Source organism: Falco rusticolus, chromosome 8 (assembly GCF_015220075.1).
Source record: "Falco rusticolus isolate bFalRus1 chromosome 8, bFalRus1.pri, whole genome shotgun sequence".
Classification (NCBI taxonomy): Eukaryota; Metazoa; Chordata; class Aves; order Falconiformes; family Falconidae; genus Falco; species Falco rusticolus.
The window spans coordinates 12,538,541-12,556,351 of record NC_051194.1 but is presented as its reverse complement, the minus strand read 5'-3'; the positions used below and the strand labels follow the sequence as shown (position 1 = coordinate 12,556,351).

General features: G+C 50.4%; 1 protein-coding gene across 2 annotated transcripts in view; it reads right to left on the bottom strand.

Moving 5' to 3' along the window:
* Positions 1 to 12,693, bottom strand: part of HTR4 (5-hydroxytryptamine receptor 4) — a 154,820-nt gene extending 142,127 nt beyond the window's left edge. For both annotated transcript variants that reach the window (XR_005105663.1, XM_037396787.1), the window contains exon 1: positions 12,532 to 12,693. The gene's annotated coding sequence lies outside the window, so the exon portion shown is untranslated. The remainder of the gene's footprint in view (positions 1 to 12,531) is intronic.
* Between the last annotated feature and the right edge of the window lie 5,118 nt (positions 12,694 to 17,811).

Genomic DNA, 17,811 nt, shown 5'->3' with positions numbered 1-17,811 from the left:
TTACTAGCGGCTTCCTTCGCAGTAACAGATGTGAGCGCACAAAGCACAGACACCGAGGAGTGAGGCTGGTGTGAGCAGAAGGGCTGGGGGAGAGGAGATCAAGTCCTGTGCAACAGCATTATCACAGCAAGGCAAAATCTGTGGAGACGGCTGTAAATAGCTGGTGTTAAATACAGGCCTGAGGCAAACTGTTGCACATGGTGAAAGTGAATGATAAAATGACAAAGCCTTGGAAAGCTGGGGTTTGGGACTGACCACTTCATAGGGCGGTCCATCTATTAGTTTCCACAATGTTTACCAAAGATTATGTTTTAAAGACAGGAAAATGTGATTCCCAAGCGATACCCGAAAATGGAATTAGTTGGGTTTCCCTGGGTAGAAGTAACCAAATCTTTTTCAATTCAGAACAAATTTCTGTTACACCACAGTTAAGTCCAACTCTTGCCCTACCTACCTAGTCTTCTGCTTAGACTGCAGTAAGAATCCATCCCTGACCAGACCTGCAGACACGAGATTTGTTCATCAACACTGCAGTTTATAAACCAGGCTGAAACCTTCCTGAGCTGGGTCTTCTGGCAAAATCTCAAGGCGCTGCCTGAGGGCTGGTGTAAGAGCTGAAATCCCATTTATTTGCCAAATAGTATTTTCCTTCATTTACTATCTTGAAGAATAATAGCCCAGATGAAAAACCCCATGCAACACTCTTGCTTCTATCTAATCTTTTTTAGTATTAATAGAATATCCATCTCCTGGCACCAAGGTGCAGCATTTGATCTTTCACCGGCATTTCTCTGCCAGTATTTGCTTTCAGAGTTATTTCCTTTACCACCTTTCCTAGTTATTGTGATGTCCATCATTCTGGCAAAGTATGAATGATACCTGGGAGCACACCGGAGCTATCCCTGACTTACCTCCTTAGCCCAAGATCCTTTCCCCTCTTAAAGGCAGCTCAAGTGCCTTTTTCATCCCTGAGACCTTGTCAGCTTGAAAGCAAAACAAGGACAATGTCCTGGCTGAGCAAAGTAAACCCTGGGGTCCTAACCCCAGGCATGCGGGTCACCACGCACGTGGGTGCACCTGCCAGAGGGGGTAAGTGAGAACTCATGATGAGAAGCAGCTGAGAGGCAGCTACCACCCCCCTGCATACACGGGATAGCAGCAGCAGTGGCACCAAGTCCATCTCGAAACCCTCCCTGACTAAATACACACTCTCAAACACCTCTCTGGACTCACAAGAAAGGACACAAGCTTTGCTCCCACCAATTGAGCAGCTCCCACACCCCATCACCTCGGTCCCCCTGCTCCAGCCCTGAGAGCTCCCTAGCACTGCTGTCTTCTCGCCTGGCAGCAGCTCCATCTACACATTTCTTCTTCCTGGTTCATAGACCAGTGGGAGGTGGGAACCAGCATCGCCTCCTTTCCAAGAGTTTTGCCTGAACAACGACTCATTTAAAATACAATGAGAAAAGCCCTGCTCCAGACCGTGGTGGTCGATGAACAAGAGGATGGCATGAGCTGCTGTTCCTTGTTCTGCCAGAGACCTGTTTATCCAGCACCCACCACCCTCCTCACTGGGAGGCTCGAGCAGCATCGCCTGCTCAAAGGGATGGTGGGCGGCATCCCCAGCAGCACGGGCCTGGGTCACGACTGAGCCCTCGCAGGGAAACGTAATGGAACAACAGCTGGTAGCTCAAGGAAAAGGGAAATCTTCACTTAGCAGAAAGGGAAGAGGTGAAAAAGGTGCTCAAGCGTTCTCACCTTTCCTTCTCCACCCAAGTAGGGCAGGTTGGACTAACACATTTTGCAGTTCAGTTCGACTTCAGGAATCGAGCTGCCAGCTAGCACTAACCCATTTCGAATGCAAACACATTTAGTCAAGTCTTCCTATTTTTTGACAGTTCTTCCTTCACGATTTCAGCTCTTACACTGAAAAAAGCCCCTGCCCTAAATCCTTCTTTTTTAAAAAAATAGCTAATTTGAGGAAGCTAGACCCTAATAGAGCCCTAATGCCCTATGATGTCTCCCAAATGATTCACTGGAAGCGCAGTCAGATTTTTTTCATGTAATGTATGTTTACCAATCAGCTTTAATACATCAAACAATGACACTAAGGTGAATTTAATGGCAGTTTATTGGCATCCCATTGTCGTTGCATTGTAATATAAAACATCACTGCAGGCCCCCTACTGCAATAATTTCAGAATAAAAAACTTTAAAGTCACTGTTGAAGAAGCAATCAACAATTCCAGGCAAAACCAACCCAAATCCCAATTCAGAGTTTCTAACATGCCTCTATAAATCAAAAATAGACACCTCAGGAAAGCACAAGGTTATGACCCCAAAAGCATCACATGCAAGATGCGTGTTGCATTGAATTGCAAAAATCCCCAGTGACCATATCTCACGTCCCTCCTTCTGCTGTCCCTGTAGTGCCTGACCTAAAACTGAACTGACAATCTCATACCCATCATAGACCCATGGACAAGAGCTGATGCTCTAGGAAGCCACAAAAGAAGGAGATATTCCCCGATGGAGCGCTTTAATATGTACAAAGAAGGATGTAAATAGAAACTGGCCGGGTGTATGCCCAGCATTTAGGAAGGGTGTTCTGGCAGCTGCCCAGGGAAGGGCCATGGAAGACTGAGGACAATCACAGCTATGGACACGGGAGAGTCTCAGGGGTCAATAGCTAGCTTTAGTTATGGAAAGGCAGAACTGGAGTCTCTGCTGCGCCCTCGGTATCCTTGGCTGCCCTGGGTAAATTGCTTCACTTGGTTACCTCCACAGCACAACACGCTGCCCCTAATTTAAGGGATAGCTGCAAGTATTAAGGGGAATTTAGTATCAAGGCTCTGTGATGCCAATGGGTACAAGAAAGGAGAGAGGTGGGGACAAGAAAGGAGAGAGCCAATGCTCAGTGCTGGCTGCCTGACATGCTTTTCTTCTATGAGCTAGTAATTTACCTTGTACATAGGTCTTCGAAGATATTTGCACTCACCGAGCCCTGACTTCACGACAGACTGTCATCCACAAGGCTCACACGCCGCGGTGTCTCACAAAAAGCCACTCTCGCTCCTCTCTTTCAGCAGTTACTTCCTTCAGTGCTAATGGTTACTCAATGGATCAGGGAAATCCTGAACTGAACGGGCAGAAGAAACAAAATTGCCTTCTTCCTCTGATTTCTTACTCCCCTGATTATTTTTTAATCATCGTTGTGCAAGCAACACTTGCTCCATTTTATTAAATGTAAACAGAAGTGCAGATAGGACTGGTTGTTTCCTTTCACGAGTTATATGTAATACAAGTGATCCGATCAATAAGATAACGCAGCCAAACAGAGTGCACAAAAAATCATGCACTCATAAAAAGCATAATTAAAAATCAGTTTTTAATCAGCTCCTGTGATTTCCTCCTGACAGGCAAGGCTCTTAAACTCATACGAGCAACAAGATGCCCACTTGGCACTTCTCTGGTATGCCCCTATGGTAAAAGAGAGGGTGGATTATTTAGCCTGGCTACTACTGAAAGATTTCCAAAGCTGCAGATGCTGAATTGCCTGTGTCTCTGAGAGTAAGTCCATGTGCAACATGACCTGAAAGTCAGATCCAAGAACATGGATAACTCCAGAATGGAACACTGATGAAGGAAAAGAGGAGTAGGGAAAGGGAACTTTGCCTTTAACCAGCAGCAACAGGCTTCAAGTGGATCTTAAATGCTTGCACAGCGGGTCCCTCTGCCGTAGGTTCTGTTTTATTTTCACCAAAATCTTACCCACCCTCCTCAAAGGGAGGGCAGAGGGGTGACCCATAGCACCGCACATCACAAGCAAACACAGCCCAGAAGAGTTTCTTGTACCTTACAAGTGTCCCACAGTGTGCTGACCATATTTTCCCTTCTCAAAAAAAAAAAAAAACCAAAACGCTTTTCTTTTTCTAGAAAGTATTTATTTTCCTAGAATTCTCTCAAAAATAAGGACACTACAAGCCCCAAATATTCAGTCACCTGCCCCACTCCATCTCTGACTTACTCCCTCTTCTGCCCCTCCAGGCATGAAGGCTGTGCGCATCAGAGTATTTACCGATTTATTTTTTTGCCCAGAAAAACTTGTTTCCCATGCACACCGTGGGGTTTTACGGCATTACACGATGCTGCGAGGTGGACCTGGCAGCTCCACCCTTGCTGGCTGTCAGTGTGGGCATTTCCACCGCTGCTGGGGAGCTGCTGTGCTCTTCCTGCCACATTTCAAGCCAGAAGCTGAAGCATCAAAGTTCTATTCTCACTGGCACTAGCCGGATACCAGTTATTTGCCTAAGGTTAGTCAGGACAAACCTGTGATATCCTCCTAAGACATCAAGCAGGTAACGTCTCCAGTGGACACCATCGCCATGGCAATGAGTTAACTCTCCTGGGTTCATCCCAGAAAACACTGGCTTCAGAGTAAGTCCTGGAATCCACTCAGCAAAGACAGGTTTTTCTTTAATCGTCTGTCAGGACCTTTTGGTTTCTAACACTTTGCATATGGACACTTGTACTAAATTTGGTTTAAAAGCCAGCTCAGCCCCTCGTGACCAGTGGCACAAAGCGCACTGGGGACAGGGAAGGCAGTGAAGGAAAGGAGCTGCCCAGCTGGCAGGGACGACAGCATCACCACCCAGGAGGGTGGCTCTGAAGGCTGGCTCCTCTCTGGGAGCTCACCACATCAGAAACACCGCTCCTCCGCACGCACGCAGCCTCCAGCACCCTGCCCACCCCTGGGGATGTCGCAGTGCCAGCATCCCCTTTTGTTCTTAGAATCAGAGAATCGCAGAATCATTGAGGTTGGCAAAGACCTTTAAGATCACCAAGTCCAACCGTTAACCCAGCACTGTCAGGCCCACCACTAAACCACGTCCCTAAGTGACACATCTACATGTCTTTTAAATATCTCCAGGGATGGTGATTCCACCACCTCCCTGGGCAGCCTGTCCCAGTGCTTGACCACCCTCTCAGTGAGGAAACGTTTCCTAATACCCAATCTAAACCTCCCCCGGTGCAACTTGAGGCTGTTTCCTCTCACTCTATTGCTTTTCCCCTGGGAGAAGAGACCGACCCCCACCTGCCTACAACCTCCTTTCAGGCAGCTGTAGAAGGCGATAAGGAACCTTTATTCCCACGGGTCCCTATTAATCTTCTGCGCATTAAATAGGACCTCACTTCCCAAGGTGCCCTACTAATTAACAGCCGTGTTCATGCGGCGAGGCACAATGCAGCACGCCAGCTCTGCTCTCCAGCAGCGAGCCCTTGCTCCCTTCTCTCCCCGTATGTGCTCCACCTGGCACTGCACAAGCCAGTAGAAGACCATGTGTCTTCTCACAGAACAAAACTCCCAGGAACAGCCTGGAGTTTGCCCCAAGAAGGCAAAGATGGGGTCAAAGCACTGTCTGAAATCATTTCCTTTCATTCTGTCCTTCCAGATGCTGCTAAATGGGCTGTTTGGAAATTCTCACAGTCAAGTGAGGATTTAAACAGGGTTTGGGGTTGGGTTGGTTTTTTTGTCTTCTATTATTATTAAAGAAAACAACCGGTTTCCTTCTTTTTTATTATTCCCCATCTGATATTTTGGAATTAATCAGGAAGACATTTCCTTCGCTATGTTTTTTCTTTTGTTTGTGTCTTTCTTTTGTAGGTACGAGAGCGAACAAGACAACCAGAGAAGTCCTTTTCCGGCTTTAAAAATCCACAGATTCACTTAGTGATAATATTACTGTCAGCTTCAGGGTGGGCAAGATTTTCAACTTGGGAACCTGTTTTTCCATGGATAAGCCCCCTTTTGCTGGCATAAATCAGTGCAGTGACGTAGGGTACATCACCTGCACCACGGACACGGTCACACCACAGGCAAGCAGCCGCAGCACTGCAGGACAGGGGGCTGTACCTGGTCCTGCTGCCAATCACCCACACTGGTTTAGAGAAGTCCCCTTTTCTCTCAACAGCCTTTCTAAAAAAATAAAATAACAGCATTCCTGTCTTCAGTAAAGTGTACAGAGTAAAAATGCACTAGGTTAAGACCAAGGTATTATTATAATGATAATTTATGTTCCTTGACTACCTGGCCAATACTTTTTCTCTGGACGTCTGGTGACAGCAACAGCACGTGGTACTTCTTGCCAGGGAGAAGGGTGATCTGGAGAATAACCCCTATACTGGAGTTTAACACACTCTTTTCCTGTTACGACTCTCCCATTTGAACCCAGCAAAGGAGCTACGCTGGATATAGCATTCTGTTGACTCCTAATGTTATTGGAAGATGCTTTCTTTTCATCTTTAACCCTCCTGATCATTACTATTTCAATGATTCCTTTAGCCTCCCTTATCAGACACCTGCATGTTCTAACTTCTAATTTATATTCATTGCTATTACCTTCCTTTATTTTTCTGGGTACAATGTTGACTGGTTTGGAGGTTTTATTTTATTTCCTTTTTCCCTTCTCTGCTGAATGATAAGAATTTTGCTCAGTAGTTTTTCCTGTTAGGGAAAACAGCTTTTTGTAACATCCCATGGAGGACCCATAAAAAGGAAGCACATGCCAGTGCTTTGACTCATCTAAAATCAGCTGCATCCTTCAAGTCCTCTCACGCAGCCTTGACTTCAGTAACGTTAAAGCAGAGCAGCCATGGCACACCACAGAAGTGACCAGCACTTCAGAAGACTGCCACAAACATTCTCCTCCAATTTTTCTGGTCCATATGAAACCAGCCTGGATCTCACCTTGCCAATCACTTCACTACAAGGGCCCAGTCGTACACATTCTTGTTCAGCTGAGGTACCCCACAAGAGTCAGGACGCCTTCCGGCCTGATGAGCAAGGACTCAGGCACGGAAGAGTTCATTTGTTGGATCGAAACGTTCATCTGCATCCTTCAAGTCTTCTCAGAGATATCTCTGAGAAAGGCTTTAATGGTGGCATCTGTGACTTTCCTAATGTTAAAGCAGCCACAGTACACCATAAAATAGATGGATTCATTTGTTGCCCTCCATCAGTCCAAATCAACCCTCCTGCATCTGAAAATAGTATTGTGAGCTTTTCACGGAGGCTATGAGAGTGGCTGCTCAGATGCTGAAAGGGATACTGTCGAAGCTTACTCATTTCAAGGACTTTCAAGCATAAAGGTGGAAACCTTCAGGCAGGACTAGACACAGCGTAGGTGTCCACAGGGGTGCCAGAGCCCAATGGCAGCAAGAGTCAGACACTCCTGCTGTGTCCCATGCACAAAGAATAAGACAGAAGGACATGGTTTAGCATTTTGTTCCTGAAGACACAGAACCTGCGAAGCACCCTCAGCCTGGGTTCCTGCTGGGAGAGATGCTGTGCAAATGAACGGGGGGAACTGCTGGCCCAGGCAAGAGCTGACTGTGCCTCACCCCGCTTCAACGTACAGCATCAAATCTGTCTCCATGGGAGCTATAATAAGGGCAGAACTTATCTGTGCCATTTCAAACCAAAAAAGGGGGAAAAAAGTCAAAGCAAACAACAACCATCACAACAACATGATTCCGAGCAAGCGGAGCCTGAGCAGATGGCTGAGCAAATGCCCTGCCGTCACCCCACGCCAGCCCTTTGCTCCACGTGCTCCAAGCTGGGACGCAGCCCTGACCCTGCTGCTCTGCCCCAGCCAACAGCAGCTCTGGTGCGTGTGCCTGTGAGCTGTGCCACCCTAACGCAGATGCTGAGCAGCAGCCACCAACGCCACCTCGGCTTGGGTGTGCGGCCAAACCTGACTCTCACCCAGCCAGAGATGGGAAGGCATATGCCGAGGCAGAGGGAGGGAGGCAGAGGGCGCGTGGGGATGCAGCCAGGAAGGGGTGCGTGTGTGAGTGGGACCACGCAGGCCTGATTTTTGGAGGTGTTGAGCCTACGCAGAGCTCACTGACTTGAAACAATACTGTGAGTGTGAGTACCTTTACAGACAGAGGAGATGAGGGCAGGGTAGAGTAGGTGGGGATGACATACACTGAAGGCAAGGCACTGAACTCATGCCTCGGCTCTGTGAAATACAGACCAGGGATCTTGGGAGCAAAGGGGAGAACACAGAAGAAAATGCTCTCCGGTTCTAGGTCCAGATCCAACCCCTGCTGCACTAGACAAAACCAAGCCATGGCTCTGTAAAACCCAGGTCACCCGTGAATAAGCAAACCCTCCTGTCTGCATCAGGACACAGGAAAAACACCCCAGCAGCACCAGGGCAGGAGGTCAGCGAGTGGCTTGTCACCATTATCTTCCCAGTGCAGTGTGGAGAAAGGACTCGGGTGGGCTGTCACCGCACCCTGGCACCACTGTGCCTTGTGCTCAAGGGATGACTCTCGCCCTCAAGAGCAGCTGCCACCCCACCACCCATCCCCACCAGCGCACGAACCACTGGACGAGTTCACTTCCAGCTATTTTCTCTTGTTCCCCTAATCACATAAAATTGTCAAAGTTCAATTTGTCTTCTTACAGAGTAATTTGCTTTCCGCCATGCATTGCTGGCTGCGTCTCACTGTTACCCACGTGTCTGCAGCCACTCGAATACATTAGGGTTGAGCAGAGGCCCAAATTAGATTATTTATTCTAATAAAAATAAGTCTAATGGAATTACACCACAAGACCAGATTAAAGTCAGATGCTTTGAAAATACTGGTTTAAGTTTCGTGTTAGCTGAGAGAAGGAGCATGTGTCTCATCCCTCTCCCATCTCCTGACCCCACACATTAAGGCTTCTGTGGGAGGTAATCCACCCTCTGCACCAGCTGAGGCGAAGGTTAGATCATGCTGACAAGCACCAACTTTTTCAGAAAAAAAAGACAGCCCCAGGACAAGATGCACCAGGGAGAACAGGGAACCCCAGAAAACAGAAGTGCACAGAGATGAAATGTGAAACCCATGAAGCACTTCACCCCTCTTCCCCATAAACTGCACCACAACAAAGATCCTCACAACTGAACGCAGCCCGCCCAGCTAAATACCGACAGGTGCTTGTGCCCACATGGCAGCAACCTCACAGCTGCAGCTGGCTCTAAGCTAATTGTGTATTTTACCTTTCCTAGGACTTCCTACACGCGGGCAGCAAGCAGGAGCAGAAAATATGCTGGTGTTCAGTCCTCTGGAGACCTGAAGGAATTGCCCTGCTTTCCCATCCTAGATGTAATTCATGCATGGTGACAAATGATGCCACACAGGTTTTTTTCCTACATCAGAGCAGAGGAGGAATGAGATGACCAGAGAGCTGAGGGCAAGTGCAGGCCTGAAGGTAGAAGGTAGAAGTTGCCAAGTAGGTTGAAAATTTTGGGAGTCAGCGCAGGGCAGGCAGAATGGGTCCCTCAGCTCCTCAGCATCCTTGTAGTCAGCGTTCAGTTTCCTAGAGCAATCAACTGGGTTTCCAAAGAGATGCCTATACCATTTAGTTTGGTGTATTGCTCTTAGACCTGGAAATTTTTTTGAGACACTACCTGCAGGATGAAGCACAGGAATGACAACATTAGGACAGAGGACGGTCTCTAACTTGGCACTCATCGTCTTTTTCAGCAGATGGGCTAGGGAAGCCATAAGAGGATAATTAATTAGTAGTCTTCCCATGAGGAGCTTAGCGATCATCATGCCCTGACACAGGAGGCTCTATCGACTTGGCACACTGTCACCCCAGATGTTTAGCTGCAGAATGCTCAGTATTTATACCAACGTGCACTGCAGTCCTTGTGCTAGATCCCCAGGCAGCTTAAATCAGTGTGGCTCCTCAATGAAATTACTGAGATTACTTCCATTTACACGACATCTGCATCTACGAACCAACCCAAGCATGGAGCAATCCTACGGCGCTTCTCCGCTTCTGTACACCAGCAAGTGTTGGAGGGATGGCACTCCACTGCTTTTCACTCAAATGACAGCCTTGGTTTCAAACACAAACCCACAAATATTTCCATACTGTGCAGTGTGACAGTTGGATTTGCAAGGCAGTATGTTGCCTCCTCACACCTTCTTGGCATATGCTCCATACCTTTCACTTGCTGCTCCTGCAGCGTGGGAGATAGTAGGCGGCATGGCCAGTCCCCACGGAGGACACCATGGTCCTCATCTCGAGGTGCTCAGCTCCTTCCTCCATCCCAGTGCACCACAGCACCAGGATCTGGATTCCCCCTTGTCCTCCACACACCCCCAGGCACTGCCTCCTGCTGTCTCCAGCCCAGGAGCCGAGGAGTGTGGAAAGCAGGAGAGACCTGAGGTGTCCTCAAAGGAGAGGTAGGGAATTCCCACCTCCTCCTCTTCAGCACCCCTGTCACCACAGGCTGCTGAGTCCTCTGTCCCACGTCAAGCTCTATCTCCCTTGCATTCATCTGGCAGCCCCTTCCACCAGGTCCAGACAGTTCTCACCCAAAGGACTTAGACCCACGCTGGCAGGCACTCTTACCTGGAGGAGTACCTTGCTCTTTGTCCTGCCTCAGATTTCCTGGAGCTGGGACTACTTGGAAAAGGGGAGCAAACGTGGAAAACTCGAGGCGTGCCAGCTGGCTCCAGAGGACAGGGAGGAAGAAGGAGGTGGGAGGATGGGGAGGAGGAGGTGGGGGACAACCACTGATGGCACTCACAGGAACACAGTTGGTGCAGGGGAGCTGCATGTACGATTTGGAGACTTCCTAGAGGGCTTTAATGAGCCAGCAAGCGCAGTCAGTGCACTCGCTCCTCTCACTTTTAAATCAGTGTTTATAAAGTCCTGGGGAAATGAAACTATTTATGTCTATCCCCAGTAGGGGACTGTTTAAGGAAATAAGATAAACATACCTTAGTGTGTAAGTGCTTATTATTTAAGCAAACACACAGGTTCACTCTTTGTTTGTTTTTCAACGGCATTACTGGACAGCATTGACGGTGCCAAGGTCAGGCTGGGAGAGCAGAAAAGGAGCAGTGAAGATCTTTTCAGAGGAGGGGAAGGCTGCTGCTGCTCCTTGCACATCACAGGAGATCCCCCTCCCGGTGGGAACACCGTGGGAAGCCAAGCCAGGCCCCCGGGTCCCCACCGCCTGAGAGTAAGGATGGGTGCACCGGCGGCTCCCGAGCATTGGTCTTCCCCAAAGAAGCGGCAGGGCACAGAGTGCTGCAAATCCCGAGCTGCTTTTCCCGGAGACCTGCCTCAGCCGGGCTATCCACCGTCCGCCACTACAATAACAAAATCCAAGCAATCTCCTAAAACCCCCTACCTTGCCTTTGCTATCCCAATCAAAAATAGTCAACTGCCATAACACACGACAGAGAAAATAATTCTCCTTCGAGAAGCACAGGGAAATATTCCCATTAAAAGGAAAGTATTTTATTTTTAAAAAGAAATTAAGTCATAATGACATCACACACTTCAAAGCATGGTCCAAGCCAACCACCACTGCTGCCTGGGAGCTTAAAGCTGGCAAACCAGTACCTAGCGCCTTCCTCACCGCCCTGAAGCCGCAGAAACTTGCAGCTGTGTAATATTTTAATTACTCACCCTTCTATGAAGTTTCCTTGGGGGAGGTTTGTTTTGGAGCTAGGAAAGCTGCCTCGGGGGGGTGAGGAAATGACACCAGGCTTTCACTCACAGACACAGCTCTGTCTCTCCTGGCGTCAGACCCACAGACTGGCCCCGCACCAAAGCACTCGGACGTGAGCCGGGCTCCCGCTAACTTTCCTCGGCTTCGGAGTAAGTCTGAGCGAGGCGGGCGCTCAGCATCACGGAAACCCTCAGCCACACGAGCTGGGGACGGACACGGCGCACGGGCACCTCGGCTGGATGTGACTGGGAAAGCCTTGCACTAGGGACCCCGGGCCACGCCAGTCGGAGCAGGGAGCTGGCTGAACCCCCATAGCTCCGTTCCTGGAAAACACCTTCCTGCAGCGAAGTTTCCCACCCTGCCGAGCCCGACGAGCCTCTCTGCCTGGGAACTTTCTCTGTGCACCGGGCTCCTGCTCTGTCCCAGCCGCAAGGATGTTTCTTGCCCCTCCGGCGGGTCGTTACTGGTAATTTCAGCGGGTTGCTGGTAATTCCAGCCGGTTGCTGAATCCCGCCAGCTAAACAGGCGCAGCGGCACCGACACCGGCAGGCTGGCAGCAAACACCAGCAGTACAATCACATCGCACTCAGCCGGCGCCTGTGCAGCGTTTCCAACCCCCCCCCCCCACCACCACCTCCGCCGCCCCTTCGCGGGGACCCGCACGGCCGCGGCCCCGCAGCCCCCACGGCCGGGCACGGCACGCCGGGGTGCCGGCTCCGCACCGCCCGCCACCGGCCCAGGCACGTCCCGCCCCGCAGCGCTACGGACGGCGCCGAACGAGCGGGGACGGCAGCGCAGCCGCCACACCGGGGCAGCGGGGTCCGCTCCGCGCAGCCCGGGGCAGCAGCGCGGCCCGCGGCTCCCAGCACCGCCCGCCGAGGCGCGGGGGGCTGCGCTGCGGGACCGCCCGGGACCGCGCCGCCGCCGGAGCCCCCGCTCCGCCGAACCGCCCGGCCGGGCCAGGTGCGCGCCGCCCCCCGCCCCGCCGGGGCCGCCTTACCGTTGCCGTGCCGGAGCCCCGCGGCGCACGGCGCGGCTGCCCGGGCGCGCCTCCTCATCGCGGCGGCGGGGCAGGACGGGGCCGCCCGGGCCGCTCTCGGTGCGGTGCGGTGCGGAGCGGTGCCGTGCGGCGCGGGGCGGGGCGGGGGGGCCGCGCTCTCCGCCCGCCGCCCGCGGGGCTGCGGCGCTGCCTGCCGAGGCGCGGCGGCACCGCTGCCCCCGCCCTGCCGCTCCGCGACCGCGGGGAGCGCCCGCCTCCGTCCCGCCCCGCCCGGGGGCAGCGGGCTGCCGGGGGGCTGGCTTGGGGGCTGGCAGGGGGGGTGGCGGGGGGACCGCTCGGCGCCCCCTTCTCAGCCCGCACCGAGAAAAGTTGGGTCCGTCCCGCCGCGACGCGCCCGGGCCAGGCCGGGGGGCTGCGCCTCTGCCCTGCCCGGGGGGGTTGGGGGTGGCTCTGCCCGCCCCCCCGGCAGCCTCATCCCTCCGTCGCTTCCCGCAGCTCCCCGACACCTGCTCCCCAAGTTGTCTGAGCGCTTTGGGGAGGGCAAACCTGCCCTGATCCCGGCACAGATGTCCTGATGCTTCCCTCTCTTTCGGCTTGTAACGCCAGCCTCGGGGGGGGGGTGGGGGGTGGGGGGGTGGTTGCGTGCCGAAACAGCAGAAGGGAAGTGGAGCCACACTGCAAGTGCGTTTTTCACTTGCACCATCAGCCCAGTTCCTTCGGCGTTATTAGAGCTTTCGCAGCTGCAAATCTGACCCTGTGACCCTTAACGAACCTCAGCCTCGCAGAGGTGGATGCCACAACTGGCTCATCATCTGAATTTTTAAAATACCTATTGCAATATGCGACTGAGCGTAAAAGCAGGATCTGAGCAGCTCCGCCTTCAGGTGCGCTCACCTTACACATCTGGATGTGTGGTTTGGGGTTTCGCGGTTTCAAGCCCCAGTGCCGTTCTGCAGTTTCACCTTTGGAAAGTGCCTCAATAAACATCTCGTGTAAACAGGAGGTTCAGTACCAACAGCTGCAGGGAGGATTCCTGACCAGACCTCCTCTTGGAAATGAAGTGGTATTTTTCCAGCTCCCAGCACTCAGCTTTAGCTGCAGCTCCAGGGTCTAGCTGGGTTCCCTCCATCACCAGTACCTCCAGGTCTCTGTGAGACTGGGATCCTCCATCCGTGCTGCGTAACTGTGTGGAGCCCACGCTGTACCCTAAGAACCATGACCAACAGCCACTGCCGGTGTGAATCGCTCACAAACTGAAACCCCGGTGTGGATTGCTTACAAACTGAAACCCAATCCACAGGGCCCTTTGGCTTGACCTCTCCATCTGGATGCAACTTCTGGCTACAAACATTGGCAGATTTGATTCCAAGAGACTGAGTCTGTTAAGTGAGCCCTATGGCACGGATTCAGGCAGACTGCTGCACTCGAATAATGCCTCCTGGGCTTTGTGTGTCACCCTGAGGGATGTCACTGTGAACTCCTCAGGCTGTTGTTTCTCAGAGCAGAACTGCACTGGAATGGGGTGATCCAGAGCACAAGTTCAGAAGAGTGTTTTGGTGTGTAGCTATCCATTTCGTGCCCTTTAATCACAACTGAGGTTCTTGCACCTAGAAAAGAGACATCTTCGATTGTGTAGGTGCAGGAGAAACCAGAGCACCCAACAAGTTACAATATATGTTGCTTGCTGACAAGATACATAAAGTATGTATCTTGTAATGTAAGTTTTGTATATATGTATATTATGTAATTGTAAATGTATATTAAGCACAACTCATTATCAACTTGTTTGATAGCACCCATTCTGAGGGGTTTTGGCAAAGATCTTTCAACTGATTTCTCAAAAAAATTTTGGCGGTATTTTCAGCCATTGCAGGCAAACATGCCTTCCCAGGCTGCCAGGCCTCATGTTTGTTGCATGCATTTCTTCATCACTATAGTAACTGAAGGACAGATAAAGAATGACATTAAGAAAAGTAAAACTGGGATCAAACCCATGAAGAAACTCCTTGTCATAGTTTGGATTTTCTCAGACTTGCACCACTGAGGACACAGTGGGTGAGGCTGGTCTGCGTGGACCTGAGATGGGTCATTTTTAAAACGTTCCTGAAACAATTTTATTTTGCCTTCACTTTCTTCTCCATAGTACTAACTTGAGCTTTCTGGACAGCTCATTATCATAGCCTCTAGCTTTAATATTAAATTTATACATATGTGGCTTGATGTCTGTTCATGGAGCAAGCATCCTGACAAGATCTGAGTCCTAAGAGCAGCTGCTTACTTACCTTCACCATCGCTCTGAGTCAGGATCTCCAGCAGCAGCTACTAATGAACCTGATAGGATAAAAGGGAAAACATCGGAGTGCAGAGCCCTAAGCCAAGCACATGCCGCAGTTTGCACATGAGCAGGCAAACTGAAGTCAAACGGGTTTATGCCCTTTCCTAGCAGGTGTTTAAATGCTTCACTGGATCGCCGACCAGCAGCCCTGTGGGTCAGGATTAAAGCTGCCTATCTGCATCTGTCAAGCTGGAGAGCGATGGAAAAGAGAACTGAGCCGTCCCCCTCCTGCTGGTGCTGCCGCAAACTCCTGCCCCAGCCTTGCTGGGCTCGCAGCAGCTCTTAGAGAAATGCACTTTGAAAATCTGAATGCTAGAAGGCAGATGCAAAACTTGAAGTCAGAGGAGGGTCTTGACATCTTAGGCCCCCACCTCCTTAGCCCCAGTGGTGAGAGCCAGGGATAAACCACTCTGTGCTGGTGGGAAACTGGTTATGTCCTGCTGGAGGAGGGGCAGAGCCCAGCCTGCGCCCACCCGCTGTGCAGCCACGGGGTCCTGGTTGCTCTGTCTGCCACCCAATTCCTCGCCTCTTGACCCTTTGGCATGCCCGTATTGCCAATATTTGGAGGACAGTAATATTCTACACCACCAGTATCGGGTGTGTAAGGAGCCATCTCTTCGTCAAGGCAAAACCTACAGCAGCAAAGTGTTTTGTTTTGCTGTCTGCAGAGCAGCCCAGGTGGATCAAGAGCTGAGGGAGTCATCTGCAGAAACTTGAACAAAATGGAGCCCCTTGCACCTGAGGAGACCAAGGTTGCCTGCCACTGTTCCTCTGCAGCCCTGGTCTCAGGATCCTGCCGCTCTCTTTGCTTTACCGGGTGCAACCCATGATGAAGTGAGGGGAATGGATTCTGATGCATGGAGGAGGCAGAGTGCAAGACCGGTCCATCACTGAGTGCTTCTGAACCCCGAGAACAGGTCATGCCAAACCCCAGGGCTGTCATCAATTTTGGTCACACTGCATCGCACCTCCTTTTAATGCAGGTTCCCTTCCAGGATTATCAAGAGTTTATTCAGCCTTAATGGGATGCCTACAATAATTTAATTAAATTTTTGAAAAGAAAAGTTGGAAAGCATTAGAGAGGGAGATAAGGCTTTTTCTCTTTTTTTCCTCCTGCTCCTTTTTTCCTTCTGTAACAATAATAAAGCAAAGATCTAGTTGAGAAAAAAAGTGGCTGAGTGATTCATCGGGACTGAATCACAGTCACTATGCGGTGGAATTCACTGCCTTCGCTTCTGCAGTAGTAACTCCGTCGCTGCTTTAGATCACTGGCTGTGCTTTCAAGCAAAGATATAAGGCGGAGAGAGGGAGATAAAATCAACTTAACAGAGAAGCTTTTTGGTGTGCACAGTGTGTTCCCTTTGAACACAGCATGGTCTCCTTTGCCCAGTTGTGTGGGATGGATTTTATTAAAAAGAGAGCATGAATAAATTAAGTTTCTTAGGGTTATACCTGCCATTAGATCATGCAGTCCTCCCACTCTGCTGGGGAATAACTTCTTTCTATTCCATTTTAAATGCAAGCTTCTCTGGTCTTGCTGGGAGGTTACCTCTGAAATAAGCACTCTGCCTGGGCCACGGCATCTATTGGTACCCAGACCTAAGCTGAAAAGTCCGGATGCAGTAGCTGAACACCTCAGAGTTCTCAGTGGTTTGGATCACGGTCCGTTTTGTGAGGGAAACCATTGTGAAGAGGTGAGGCAGGAGGAAGATTCTGGCCTAAATCTGGTTTACAGCATCAGCTGATTCAATGCTGGTCCTTACTTAGAAATACATCTCACTGTTGTCACCACCTCCTTTCTCTACGTTACTCATTATTCGGTCCAGGGAGCACTCTGGATGGTACAGCATTGCCGTCCATCCAGGATCCCAGACGTGATAAAAGCGCTCAGGTGGGAAGCAGTTCAAAACTGAAGTGATCAAAAAGAGGAGGGTCACACTAGTGACACCTAAACAAACAGGCCTTTAAATAATCAAGCTGACATCTATAGTATGAAATCTCACTGTCTGCAGAACACTTTGATTTATTCACTGTACTTTATTTATAACACTACCTGGATATATCAATCTAAAATCTAGTTTAAGGCAGGTCTGCCTTTTAGCTTTAAAGGAGAACATTTGCATTTATTTTTAAACAGTGTAACTATCATTGTTCAATAATACAGACATTGCTAATTCAGGCTTCATCTGAGGGTTGCAAATCGTTTTGCAAGCATTGAAATGCCCTCTCAGAGTGACCCTTTGAGGTATTTATTATCTTGAGACGAAAGAAGAAACCAAAGCAAGGGGCAACCATGTCAGCACCACCCAGAGTCAGAGTTGGAGCAGGGGCAGGCAGCTGCCTGCTGCCACCGGGACAGGGGGTCCCCTCTGGAGAGCAGGGCAGCCCCTCCGTGACGGGTGGCTTGAGCTGTCTTTGGCAAAAACCTTTCTCCATCAACTACACAGCCCCAGCTTTTAAATGGCCAAAGACATCTAAGACCACCTACCCCTTTCCTGGTTCTAGTCATACAAGGTGGAATATTAAATAAGTCTGATATCAGAGGACCAGTTTGTCTCCCTTTTTTTATGGGAAATAATTGTTTTGGAGACAATGTCTACATTTACAGTCTGTGAGATGGAAATTACTGAACAAATAATCAGAAATTTAAGGATGAGAGAGGTGAAATGACTCTTGATAACAAAGCATCTTCAGCCTGAGCAGATGTGGGTACCTGGAGAAGTGCTGGTGCTGCCACAGGTCTGCACCTGGGGGAGGACGCGGGGCAGTGCCCATGCTGGGGCTGTGTCCTCCTAGGCTGTCTCTTCTCCTCCCTGCAGTAAAGCCATGTCTGTCCCCACAGGCTGGCGTTGATGCTGGCTCTGTGTACATTTTTGGATTTCCTCTCAAATGCACACATTCATGGTGTTCCCCAGGCTGGGGCTGTGACTGATGAGTTTGTGTCC